Here is a 15,406-nt window from a genome sequence, read left to right on the forward strand (position 1 = left end):
GGTTTGCTAACTGATACTTAATGTCAGCCTGTGCTAGAGTTCCAGTTAGCATACTGTTGCTGTGCTCCTGCCTAGACCGTTAAATTTAGCTACCAATAATGCTGACTTTTTGATAGTTCTTTTCTTAATATTTGTTAAATTGACTATTTTATTATTTGTAGGGAGGAGGGTGTCATTTTTCTTTTGTTAATTCTTTTTCTTCTGTTTTTGGGTAAGTTAGGGAAGTGCTATTGCCTTTTTGTTATTTTTATTTTTCCCTGTGTTAGGCAACTCAGATTCAAAATTGAATAAGATACTGTTTTTTTTGGCCATGCCCCCTCCTGAAGCCTTTTTGCTTTTGTTTTTGCTATTCCTTTGTAATGAATCAAATTTGCAGTGGATCTTTTAGTGGTTGGCAGTGTTCCTTAGGGCTGGGACTGGGTTGAGAGGCTCCATGTGGACTTTCCTTATTCTGTTACGTATTCCTTAATTCCCCTAGATTCATTATAAAAATGGAAACGTAACACTTGGGAGTGCTGTGGTCAGATGAGACCAAAAATGAGCTCTTTGGCCTCAGCTCGACTCATCGTGTTTGGAGGAAGAGAAATGCTGACTATCACCCCAAGAACACCATTCCTACAGTCACGCACGGAGGTGGAAACATTATGGGGCTGTTTCTCTGCTAAGGGTACAGGACGACTTTACCGCACTGACAGGCCAGTGGAAGGGCCATGTACCGTAACATATTAGATGAGAACCTCCTTCCCTCAGCCAGAACACTGAAGATGGATCATGGATGGGTCTTCCAGCATGACAATGACCCAAACCATACCTCAAGAAGAAGCATGTTAAGGTCTTGGAGTGGCCTAGCCAGCCTCCAGACCTTAATACTATAGAAAATCTGTGGAGGGAGCTGAAACTGAGTTTCCAAGAGACAGCCAAGAAACCTTAATGATTTAGAAAGGATCTGTAAAGAGGAGTGAACCAAAATCCCTCCCGAGATGTTTTTTAACGTTTGTGTGCTGCTTTTTTCTGGATTTTTTTTTGTCAGTTAAAATAAACCTACCATAAAAATTATAAAAAAGTTTAAGGGGGCGAAATTACAAAAGTAATTATTTTCCCCACTGTACATAATACACAGAACACACACATATTATGCAAACAAAAACTTTTTTGTATGTGATTAATCGTTTGAATGCACTATGAAATGCGTTATGACAGCCACAGTGTAAAAGAATATATTTCAAAAACAAGTAAAAATTGTGTTGTAATTTAGAAGCTAATTTAAAAAAATGCATTATGTGCAGTTAAGTTTGGGCTCTGTTGTTAATTATAACCTTAGTAATGTAAGTAAGCAGAGGTAGATTTTTTTTTTATCCCTAAGAAAAGTCAGTAAACCACTGAGAAAAATGTCCATCCATCCATCCATCCATCCATCCATCCATCCATCCATCCATCCATCCATCCATCCATCCATCCATCCATCCATCCATCCATCCATCCATCCATCCATCCATCCATCCATCCATCCATCCATCCATCCATCCATCCATCCATCCATCCATCCATCCATCCATCCATCCATCCATCCATCCATCCATCCATCCATCCATCCATCCATCCATCCATCCATCCATCCATCCATCCATCCATCCATCCATCCATCCATCCATCCATCCATCCATCCATCCATCCATCCATCCATCCATCCATCCATCCATCCATCCATCCATCCATCCATCCATCCATCCATCCATCCATCCATCCATCCTGTGTCCCCCATTTACTTTAATAGCAGCATCAATGTCACTCAATTGCTCTTGATTACTCGCTAACTGAAAATATTTAAATGTCAAAATTAATTTTTTATCATTACACATTTTCAATAATCCTGAGACTTAATTTTGACATTTTAATCGGACACATTGATTTGAACAGTAAAACATGCTTTGTCATTTAAATATTGCCAAAAACATGGTCACCTTTTGTATGCATTTTAGTGTTCAACTGTTTCCAGTCCTTCATCTCTCTGTCTCACCTTCATCATTCTCTTACAATCATCAGTAGTGTGTGTTCGTGACTGGGCTGGTGGGTGTGAACGCTTGTCTGTGAAATTATGAATGGGACGTGTGTGTGTGTGTGTGTGAGAGAGAGAGAGAGAGAGAGAGAGAAGGGAGGGATGGAGAGACACTGCATCGTGAAACGAGAAGGATTCACTCACTGGCTGCTCACCTTCACAGACAGACAGGAAAAGGGTAAGCCTTCATCTATTTCCGTTTTATCATCCTTCCATTGTAATCAGACGATTAATAGTATGCTTTTATTGTATTTGTGTAAGTATTGTGTAATGTGCTCCTGTTTTGAACACCAGGATGTGTCTTATACTGGTGTATTTGTATGCAGCAGTTGTTCCAGAATCACTGAAGGGTGAATTGACTCAAACTGCTTCCTATTCTGATGATTTGTGTTCAGTAACATGGAATAAAATGGTGTTTGTTTCCTGACATTCAGAGCCCTGGTTCTGATGTAATGTTGTTAGACAGCAAATCTTGCTCTTTAGTGTCCATGGAAGAGGATAATGTGTCTGTTTCTGTCCTCCTCACTCAATGTTTTCTTTTAATAATTTATTATAAACAACAAATGAAGGTGTTGGTGTGTTATTAAATATGAACTGCAGGTCTCACTCACAGAAATATCATCACAGCGTGAGAATATGACTGACATGACTGGAACTGATTTGAAAGAAATTGTCATTTACTCAAAAAAGAGTAATTTTTTTTTTTTTTTTTTTTACTATGGAAGTCAATGGGTATCATCAACCGTTCTTCAAAATAGCTTGTTTTTGAGTATATAAAGTTGTATCAGATGTTTGTTATATACAAGGTTACTTAAATGCTACTGCAAGGTGCTTTACTATGGTAGTACATTTTAGCTCTTTTCTAACATAATACCAACTTTAATGCGTTTGTCTAAATATTAGCAAACCTTGAACTGATCAAAAGTACAGAGACACAAATTTGCATTGCTGTTCAAATGAGTCTTTAAAGATTTAACACTGATTTGAATAAGTTTCTCGACCTTCAGAAAGATGATAGTCTCTCTCAGCATGATTAAATCCTCATTTGAATTACAGAACGGGCTGATAGGATTTACATTAGTCCTATTAATTGAAGCGAAGTGCTAGGTCACATCTCACCTCACCCTCTTTCACATCTAAATCACTTCATTGGTTTTAAGCCTTTTTTTCAGCCTCTGTCTTGTGTTTTGCACAGAACTGAACAACTGGATCTAAAGTCAAGTGTAATTGTTATAATTGCTCATTTCTGAGGTTTGAGTTAGGGATTGTTCCAAACCCCACAGTAAAACGGGAAAAATCCTCCATTAGATCAGTGGTTCTCAACTCAATATTCAAAGACTGTTTCTGGTATTTTTGTTGTATTTATGACTATGCTGCTTGTTGTTGTTTTTTATTATTAACAAACAATAATAATTGGTTGATTTAACCACAATTCACAATTTCAGAAGTTTCAAGAGCTGTGTTCACTTAAAAACTGTGTATGTACTGTACATATTTATTATGTAAGATCTGTATATATAATTTCAATTTTCATTTGGATTTTATTTTTACCATTTTACCTTTTTGTTATTATTAGTCGTACTGCAATTGTTATATAAATAACTCTAATATACTAAGACAAAATTGAAATGTATTTATCATATTGAATAAATTACATATACATTTACATATCTCAATTATGCAATATGAGAAATGCGTTTCAATTTTAATTGACTGTTTTTTTATGTTAGTGATATTATATTATTATATAATGTATTTAATCTATATAATTGCATACATTCATAAATGATCATAATACAATTATATAAATATTTTTATATAAATATCTATAGATTTATATCTATGGTTTATGCACTTAATATATTTATTTCAAGTTATGACTTAAGCAATTTAAAGTTAATAATATAATATAATGTTATTGTAGTATAGAGTATATAGTGTATACATAAAGTTTTAGTGTAGACATTTATAATAATTATGAATTATTAATGTTATAAAATGTATTTGATTTATTATTAGTGGGTGCTTGCCAAAGGCAAGGCACTCACTATTGTTATTGCTCATACTTATTATTTTCTTTATTCCGCCGAAAGGTTGGCGCGTAACTCCTCCCGCAGCTTTTGTCACAGACCCACGAATGAGGCGTCAAATCGTGCGGATTATTCGGGAATGGTGTGCTATGACTTTTATAAGCGATCGGGGGTACGGTGTTCGCCCCACGGGCGAAAAAGCGGCCAAAAAATCCCATAGATTTAACATTGCGACAAACTTTGACGAGTCATAGCTCAGAGCGAGGATTTCACAGAAACTTGTGATTTGCCACATTTGAAGAGGCTGGCAGGCTCTGTAAGAACATACCTCACAATGGGGTAAAAGTTGCACCCCTGGGGGGCAGGAGCTGCCCAAAATTTCCCATTGACTTACTATGGAGCAGGACGGCCCATGAAATGCTTGCGTTTAACCTACTATGGTAAATTGCATAGGGATTTTGTATTGAACATAGCTCTGGATCACAGTGTCATAGAGACAAGGGGGCGGGCTCATTTTACTCAGACGACCAATCAATCTCTCAGGATCATTGTGAAGCTATCAAGCCACGCCCTAGCAACCATTTAGAGCACCTTAGCAACAAGTTCCATAGACATCCATTGAAATTGATTAAAGGGATATCTCCGGACTGAATTGTCATAGAAACATGAGGGTGGTCTCATTTGACTCGGGGCAGCAAACAACCAATCATGAATCACCTCAACACTTCCTAGCCCCTCCCTACCAACCATTGTCGAGCACCTTAGCAAACAAAATCCAAAGAGGGATATCTTCCTGAATGTCACAGAGGCACGGGAGTTGGTTTATATCATTCATACTGACAAGAAGCCTTTGGAATTTCATCATTGGCAGCTGCCAAGCCACTCCCTAGCAACCAAACAGAGTACCCTAGCCACCAAAATCCAAAGAGGGATATCTTCAATTCTGAATGTCACAAAGGCATGGGAGTTGGTTTATATCATTCATACTGACAAGCAGCCTTTGGAGTTTCATGATTGGCAGCTGCCAAGCCACTCCCTAGCAACCAAACAGAGTACCCTATTAACCAAAATCCAAAGAGGGATATCTTCCATTCTGAATGTCACAGAGGCATGGGAGTTGGTTTATATCATTCATAGTGACAAGAAGCCTTTGCAGTTTCATCATTGGCAGCTGCCAAGCAACTCCATAGCAACCAAACAAAGTACCCTAGCAACTCTATAGCAACACCCTAGCAACCAACCAGGGCACCCTAGCAACCAATCTGAGTTCCTTAGTAACCGCATGGCAACACCCTATCAACCAACCCAGGTACCTTAGCAGCCGCATATCAACACCCTAGCAACTGCCCCAGGTACCCTAGCAACTGCCTTAGCAACACCCTAGCAACCATCCATAGTACCTTAGCAACCACATAGCAACACCCTAGCATCCATCTATCTATCTATCTATCTATCTATCTATCTATCTATCTATCTATCTATCTATCTATCTATCTATCTATCTATCTATCTATCTATCTATCTATCTATCTATCTATCTATCTATCTATCTATCTATCTATCTATCTCTCTCTCTCTCTCTCTCTCTCTCTCTGACAGACTCTATTGCCTTCAAAACTTTAAGCTTGAACCGAAAAAATTCTCAAAAACATAAACGTACATACATGTTGCTTAACATAGTATTGTTGCCCAGTTTGTGCTGAATACAGTGTAATCAGACTACAGGAGTTAAGATGTTTTTAAGAAACTGAAAAAAGCACAAATGTCAGGGCATGTCTAAACTGTCAGGGCCCAAAAACCCCCTCAGACCCAAGAGGGTTAAAATAACAACACTTTGGTAACCACCTTGAGCAGCCTAGAAACCACAGCGGCTTCTTGAAAAGCTTTCCCACCATGTTTTTCTGTCCTAGAGAGCTAAAAGGACAATGTTGTGTACGGCTCACAGAACAATGTCAGAATCATGAAGATTATTGAGTTATCATTCATTTATCCGCTCGTCTGAGTGCGCTTGTGTGTGTGTCACTGTATCTTGGTCTCACTGGCTCAGAAACGTCACCTTTAGTGTTGTTGACTCACTGGTGTGGATGAATCGATAGGAAGTGTGTCTTCCTCCTCTCGAGCCACAGAGCTCTTCACAGTGACATCAGAACATCGAGAGTTTAACCTCTCACACTCACGCTCATCACTTCCACTTGAACTTCTCACACACACACACTGTCCACAGAGGATCAACAGGCGGCGGATTGTGAGGGTTTAATGAACAGCTGACTTGATAATGATGTAAAAAGTAGATATTAGGTTGCATGTCAGAGCTGCTTTTTTTCCATGCAGTAATTTATACTGTCATGTAAAAGTAGCATAAAAGTAAAGTCTTTATGCATCAACAATAGATGTTAACACAAGGCTGGTGTGAGCAAAGCATTTTTGTTTTTTAGTATCAAAACTTCTAAAGTGAACTCCTTCTAATGCCCTGTTTGCATCCATTTGAATCGCATTACTTTTTTTTTTTTTTTGCAGTTTTAAAAACAATTGAAGAACAAGTCAAAATTATTTTTGCTGTCACTGACATTATGCCAGAAAAAAACTGTACAGTATCATATTTGATGTGCAAAAGGCATCTAAATGATAAATATATGATCAAAGCTTTGCTTAAAAACCTATTATTTTCTTTACTGAAACATACAAATAATTTTATTGTTGGTAATATTTCAAGATAAACACTTACTGGACAGAAGCAACTTTGCTTTACTTGATTTTCCAGACATTATTTTGTGGAAAAATCATGCTCAAATGTATAACATAAACGTTGCTTTTGAGGAATGTTCATTTGTTCATCTCTCAATTATCATTGTATTACACTGCATTATGTTTTTATCATAAAAACAAGCATTTAAATATAATTTTAGTAAGACATGTTATTCGAGATATAGGGTGACAACTGATATTTATCATTTTATACAAGTCTGATTTGCATTACAAACGTCAGAATTTCATTTTCATATCAGCATCTGCGCCAAATTGCATACTTTTTCTCCGTTTGGGAGAATACATATTGAATAAAAATAAATGAATGAAAATAAAAGGGGGATTTTGTTTTCTCATGAACTCTATTCTCCCTATGTCATATTTTATGAGCCATAAAAGCCTGATATTTTGTCAATATCAAACTCAACAAAAAACACATGCACACTTTTCTATATATAGGCCTATGGCTTAATAGACTTTTTTTTTTTAAATAGACTATTTCAGGCATTAGTGGGTTAACTTTGAGCGCTGATTGTTTCTCTTTAGACACTGGTCAGTGGGCTGTAGTGCCTTCTAGTGGTAGTGAGACATTTCAGCTCTATATACTGTGTATAATAACCAATCTTCTTGTGTTTAATAATCGTTCCATTCTCTTCTCTGTCTGACAGGCGGCTGCGCGGCTAGATCAGATTCTGTTTGAGACACTCAGTCTGAGCTCACGACTAAATTATGGATCAGAAGGTGAGTAAAACCTGCTGAGCTGACAGAAAATGTCTCTTTTGCTGAGTGCTCATTTTACTGTGCTGAATTGCTCTGTGTGGGTGATGTATCTTTGCAGTCCACTTCACCCCAGAGACATGCAGTGAAAAGCAGGTCGAAGTCTACAGAGGAAGTCCAGCAAGCTAAAAAGGTTAATTGATAGTTGTATCAATATAAATGCATATACTTTCCTTCAGCAGAATTTAATTTGTGTGTGTTTGTGGAAAGTACTGAGGATTATTAACACCAAAGTGCTGAATGCATGCATAGGACCATTATGCAATGCATTTCCCAAACATTATTTGAATAACTATCTTTTGATGAATGTTAGGCCTTCCACATCCCCCAGAAATCACTGCCTGGAGGGTCAGAGCTGGAAAAGGTGAAGGTGAGTGTTGAACCTTGTGTTTGTCATAACCAAATATTCCTATAATGATAGCAAAACCTGAAAAAAAAAAAGCTTAATGGATGGAGAAATATATGCCTCTGACTAAAATAATATAGCTATTTATTTATTTAAAAAAATAAATATTTTACATATATGCATTTGACATAAATATTTATAAATAAATACATTTACAATTTAAATTAAATATAAAGGAAAAATTAATATTTTAAAGTAATATTTCCCCCAATATTTAGTTTATTTTTCAATACATTTACTTATATTGTCAGTAAAAAAAGTAAATTCTTCTAAATGGCCCATTTACTTCCATTATGAATGCTTGCATAAAGAGTTAAAATGATTATCTGTGGTAACTGGTCATTTCTAGCAAATTAGAGCTGTGAGATCTATTTAATGTTTCTATTTAATGTGCTCTTTTTATTGAGGGGAGACACTGCAGGCAAAAACACAGTTTTTTCATGCACCTGTCAAGTTTGAGATTTTGGTCTTTTTGGTTTTTCATAAAATGTTTTTTCAGACTAGTGGAAAGAAAACATCAAAAAGACACTGTGAAGTGTTTCTTTTCTAGCGCTTTATCTATTTGTGTCAATAGATTTCAGTTACAATACATATTTTTATGTAAGGACGTTTTCTCAAAATGAGTTTTTTCTTCTATACGGAGTCATAAATCTCCACTTCAGAAGATTTTTAGCACTTACACACACTAACCTTTACATTTTTATTTCCTGTCTATATCCTGAAGGTGTTTACAGAGGAATTTGTTCGTATATAATTTTCTTGATTATATTCCACAACTTAACCCCTTATTTTCAAAATTGTGAAAATATATTGTTTTCTGTCTGTTCTAAGTATTTTCTGAATTATAGAGTGACAAAAAAAAGAGTATGTAAAAACATATGACTCTGAGATGTCAAAAAAAAAAATTAAACAAGAATTTTGAAACTGACTTCATCCAATGTTTAGATTTTTTTTTTTTTTACTAAAAATGTATGCAAATTAGTGCATATTTAATTAAATAATGCCTCATTTGCACATTTAAACCTAACATTTGAGAACTTGTAATACAATACATTTTTTTGTTGTTGCAATTATCAATGTAATCTATCAACTGGCGATAACTATTAGTTTTAATTTTTTTTACCCTATTCACCTGCAGTGTCTCACCTTAAAGGCTTTCATTAGAACTGTGTGTTTATCTCTTGGTTCTGTATGTTTTAGGAGGGACCAGAAGAAAATGTGACTCCAGCATCATCCACGGAAGAGCTCAAGTGATGCTGCTATTAATCTGTGTTTCTGTCACACACAAACACACACATAAAGATAAATGCTTGGTTTTATAAACAAGGTTTGTTATAGTACAGTACTAGCATTAGCTCTTCTTTTTGTTGGATTTCCAGTACCGCTCAACACACATAGAATTATGAAACCTGTCGATTTGCTGCACGTTCAGTCTGCATCTTTGACAGTACAGATATAAACACAAAATTCTATAAACACAATGCTTTCACTATGAACATCAGGAAATGTGTGCTTTTACAGTAAAGAAGCACAAGTTCAATTTAAATCAGTTTAAATTAATAGTACCTTTGCTTATTTTTTTTTAATTACCTCATCATAATTGGGCAGGACAATTTCTGCACCGCCAGTAGGTGCTGCTGTTAATGTGTAAATTTTGGCAGTCATATTAATATTTTGGGTGTCTGACATCATAAATCTACAGAGCCCTATGTAAAAATATGAGATGGAAGAATTATATTTCAATGCTTTTGTACTGAATGCTTTTGCATTTTGCATCACAAAAGAGATAGAAAGCAAAGTTAGTGAGCAAACAGTTTCTTGAGGGAATGTAAAAGTTTTATGAGTAAATGCAAACTTTTCCTCCCATCCATTTTTTATGGGGCGCCATAGAATCCCTCAGATAAAAAAATGAGTAATTTTTAGTTTTAATTAATTTAGTTTTGGTAAATGCTCTTTTTTTTCTTTTGTCTTCTGAAAGTTACAGCACATTCTTTCTAAGAACACTTAATGCGGGCTTGTTTCTGCAGTCTAATCTCTCCACACTAGCTTTCTCATGTATTTGGGCCCCTGTAAGTCAAATGGTGTCAGACGCTCATTCGTTCACTTATTTATTGGCATCAGCTGAATCACAGAGCTGACATACTACATGAGTCAGCTGAAGATGTTGTGTAAGTGTTTACAGTATCCATGCCATAAGTTAAACAGTTTGTGCTAATAAAGTTTTAACCACTCTTCATGCTAAAGTTCAGTGATGAAATGAGTGAATTTGAGAATACAGGAGTCACTCTCACAGCTGTAAACAAGATGCATGAAATCCTTGCAGTCTAGATTCTGACCAAAGTAAAATTAAACAAGTATCAACAAGTGTTAAGATGTGCATAAGTAATATTTACCCCCCCCCCCCCCACACACACACACACACACACTCACACTCATGTCATTTGAGATGTAGATGAGTTTGTTTCTTCATTAGATTTGGATAAATGCAGCATTACATCACTTACCAATGAATGGGTGCCGTCAGAATGAGAGTCCAAACAGCTGATAAAAACATTACAATAATCCACAAGTACTGTAATCCACACCACTCCAGTCCAGTCCATCAATTAACATCCAGTGAAGCAAAAAACTGCATGTTTGTATAAACTAATCCATCATTAAGATGTTTATAACTTCAGGCCATTTCTTCTGGCTAAAACACCAGTCCTCTATCCATAATATTGCTTTCTCCAGTGAAAAAGTCATTTCGTCTGAAGTTTTGAAGTGAGAGGACAACGGGATGGACCTTTTCACTGGAGGAAGCTTTATTACGGATTATGGTCTTGTAATTTGACCAGAAGTGATGGTTTGTAGTTAAATGCTTTAATGCTGGATTTATTTCTTAAAAACACAGCTTTTCACTTCACAAAACATTGATGGACTGGAGTCACATGGATTATTGTGATGTTTTTGTCATCTGTTTGGACTCTCATTCTGACGGCACCCATTCGCTGCAGAGGATCCATTGGTGAACATGTGAGGTAATGCTAAATTTCTCCAAATCTGTTCCAATAAAGAAACAAACTCATCTACAGCTTGGATGGCCTGAGTGCGAGTACATTTTTGGCAAATTTAAAATTTTGGGTGATATAATTCTTTAAGACACAGTTTTTAAGCAGGCTTCTACCAAACAGATTTAAACACTTGCAACTCCTTTTAGATGTATTTTTTAAATGGCTGTCCTGAGATTACATTTTTTTTCAGAGGTGAACCGGTGCATCATGCTGCTGACTGCTGACACTGCAGACCCCTCCACAATAATTAATCTGACCAGACCACACATGACTGACTACTGACCACAGCTTCATGAACTAATGCTAAAATCATTCATATTGCTCCAATACTTGGTCCAGTTTTTAATCTTCAGTAACTAATGTCAAGTTGAGTTGTTTTGTTTTAAGCATCACTATTACACATTGGGTTTAGTAATTTAATAAACCCATAACTTTAAAGATCAACTTGGGCAGTACTTTTTGTACGGGCAAACACAACTCATTTTCTTTAGTAAATATAAAAAATGTTTTTATTATCACAGCTGTCCTGAAGACTTAAACATGGTGTGTTTTTATTTTGAGTATTTAAAACAGTATCTTCTAGTGAATTGATTGTGCAGTGAAGATCAGAAAAACATTTAACAAAAGTAGTTATACACCAAAACTTGTTTTGTTGCCCTGAGGTAATGGCACTAATGCCAGCTGGCAGCGTCTCAAAAATTCACCTGTGTTGACAAGATCAAGGAAGTCAGATAAACTAGAAAATGTAATTGTTTACCAAGTAACATTTTTAGGAATGGAATGAGATTTTACAGTGAGGTCACCAGAGTTATCATATACTGAAAAACGTTTGATGTATTCACTCAGAAATTGCTTGCATGTCACACTGAATTACAAAGAAACGGCAGATCATATTGAACCAAACATCAAATTTTGAAGTAGAAAGATTGAAATAATATTTTCTACAAAAACATGTATGAACTCCAATAGTTTACAACTTCAAAAAAATTATTTAAAGAGTTGTTAACTAAAACGGAAACCATAAAAACTGAAATAGAATAAAGTATATATATTTTTTTTGATAATAAAATAACACTGTGGTGTCTACATTGGAACCAACCATGGATATATAGAAACATTTCACACATATTAAAATATAACATTTTAAAATTAAAGACAAATATCTAATACTTAAAAAGTTGTGCAGTGTTAAATTACTTTACAGGAAGAAAAACAAAAACAAAGAAAGAAAACTGACATTGTGGCATCTCACCACAAGATGTCATGATTTTACAGTAAAGAGACACCAAAGCCTGAGGAAACAGGTAGATTTTAAACAGAAAATGCCAGTTTTCTTATAGAATGTTTGGAACCGTTCATCTGGCTATGATATGAATGTTTGAGTGGTTTATTAACACAGCAGTTTATGGATCACTGATCCTGCATTTGGGTCTTCGCTCGTTTGACTGAACTCTGATGGCCCATGAGTTAATTAGTCAGAGAAGGTCATTATTGACACCTCATGACAGGGTTTCCCATATAAACCTCCTTTACAGTGCGGACTGTCAATTTAAGAGCCTCATCAACCACTGTGGAATCAAATCCGGACCCCTAAAAGGTATGACTTAATGTGACCTTTATATTAATCTGTCAGTGTTTTTAGTGAAGAATCACCTGCTGCTTCATGTATATATTAGTCAGGCTCTGTAAATCTTATTGAACCATCACTGTTTTTGTCTACTGTACTGTACACTGTTTCAGTCTTTCTATTTCATTAATAAAAAATAGCATTGTTTAGACACTAAGCTCAAACTGAAGCCACAGAAAGTTACTTGAAAAAAACTGAAATTAAATAAATAAAAAAATCCCCTAAACTTATTTTAGGCTATTTATATTATTTATTTCTCATTTTCATTTAACTTGATGTACTATAACTAAAACTGAAATAAAATAATACAAGAGATGACAAAATGCAACCAAATTACTACAAAAAATAATAGAAGTAAAACAATGTAGACTAAAATAAAGCTAGAGTGTCCAAATATTCACACACTGTAAAAAAGTGATGCTGACTTAACTTAAAAAAATTGAGGAAACCAGTTGCCTTAAAATTATGAAGTAATTAATAATAATAAAAAAGTATAAGTTAAGTGAATTGTTAAGTTCACTTAACTTTTTTAAAAATTATTATTTACTTAAAAAATTAAAATTAAGGCAACGGAAAAATTAAGGCAACGGAAATTAAAGTTAAAATTTAAGTTAAGTCAATTAAAGTTGACTTAACTTAAAAAATTTTAAGTTAAGTCAACTTATCACTTTTTACAGTGTAAGAAGCTTATTTATGAAATATTGTGTGTCATCAAGCAGCACACAGACTCAACCAGAGTAAAACAAGCAAAGTTTCACAAAAGTAAAATATTTCATTGTGTTTGGGGCAAATATCTGCACTCCTTGAATGCCGAATTTGGGGGCTGTAGCTAACTGCTATAATCACTGTAAAAATTTTTTTAAATTGTTTCAACTTAAAATAATTTGTTACCCCGCTAACTTAAAAGTTTTAGTTTATTCAACTAAAACATTCCAGTTGTCCCTTAAATTAACATTAAGTAACTTAAAATTTCAAGTTGACTAAACTAAAAATTTTAAGACAAATTATTTTAAGTTGAAACAACTTTTTAATTTTTTTTTTTTTTTTTTACAGTGTACAATCCACTATGGAGATATAGAAATGTTTAAATTTCACATATATTAAAATCTAAGTGTTATATATAGATTATTGAAGCAGGTTTTACAAGAAAATATTATTTCAGTCTTTCTACTTCAAGATTTTACATTTAATTAAATGTTTTACACGCTGTTTCTTTGTTATCGTGATATTTATCATCAATATCTGAGTGAAATTTGTTTTTTCACTTGTGTTTTTTCTTCTTCAAGTGTATATAGTGACCCCAAAACACATTTGAACACTTTAAAATGTTTTGATGTCATTGCATTAGATAACAAACAAGTGACATTTATTTTAAAGAAAGCACTCTCAGGACTCTTGTTGTTCTGTGCACGTATTCCTGATTGAGTTCATGCAGTGTTGTTGCAGGCTTGCATTCAATAAAACCATATTTGGCTCTCAGGGTCACAATGGAGAGCCTGGTCCAGTGCTCAGAATGGCATTGCACAAGCCGTCTTGTGATTTTGTCGCTTGCTGTGCTCTTGTGCTGATAAGGGTGAGATTTTAATGCCATGTGTGCCTCCATTTATAAAAAAGCAGGTCAGTGTGAGAGCACAGGCTCCAAATGAAGAGCTCTTTCAGTGGCACAGCTGAGAATGAAATGCTGTCTTTGAGTTTATCATGTGTTTGCTGCAAATGTGAGGAATGAACCAGTGTTTAGGCCTTGGTTTATCGCAAAACGTATGTTTTAGGGAAGGGAAACTCAAAGTCTTGCCCATGCATGGGCCACAATACAGTACAACACTATAGCTCAGGGGTAGGCAACATCCTGGAGTGCCGATGTCCTGCAGAGTTTAGCTCCAACCCTGAAAAAAAACCTCATCTGCCTGTAGCCCTAGTAATTCTGAAGACCTTGATTAGCTTGTTCAGGTGTGTTTGATTAGGGTTGGAGCTAAACTACAGGACAGCGGCACTCCAGGACCAATGCTGCCTACACCTGCTTAGCTAAAATAATCAGAAAAGTCACTGCTTGAGTGCACTTTGATTGTGATTTTTTGTGAGTTTGATTATGTTCACTGTAATATTTTCCAAATTTGTCATTGGTTGGTTCCAGAAACACACATTTTCATTCCAAATTTCTGTTTTGGGCTCGTTGGGATGCTCAGAAGTACAGAGCAATTTGTTCTGAAATTGACACAAAATGTTACTCCTTTCAGGAAAAAAATGTGTAATAATAGCAAACTTTTTAAGTTTAACAAAATGAAATGATGCATTTGCTTTGACATCTCATTTCAATTCTAAACCATTGCATATAACAAGAAACAACCATCTTGACTTTGCAGATTAATTATAGTAAATTAATAGCATCTATTTAGCTAAAATATATATATTTTTTATTTTACTATATAGCATTCAGGCTACTTGAGGTAAGTCTTGTTTTGTTAAAAAGTAAGTAAATAAAAATAAAATAAAACAAAATAGAAACAATTTAGTTAATACTTGTATAACAAGAAACATATCTGTCAATGTTAAAAAAAAAAAAAAAAATCAAAGTGAAAACAAGATTCTTTTTGGCAGATATGAGTTTTTGTTTTAAGCATCAATTACAGTCATGATAAATTACATAAATGTATCTTGATCCAGAAATGTTCCGAAGTTTTAAAGAATGTTTGCAACCAAAAAGTGTCTGGTCCT

Source organism: Barbus barbus (assembly GCF_936440315.1).
Source record: "Barbus barbus genome assembly, chromosome: 17".
Classification (NCBI taxonomy): domain Eukaryota; kingdom Metazoa; phylum Chordata; class Actinopteri; order Cypriniformes; family Cyprinidae; genus Barbus; species Barbus barbus.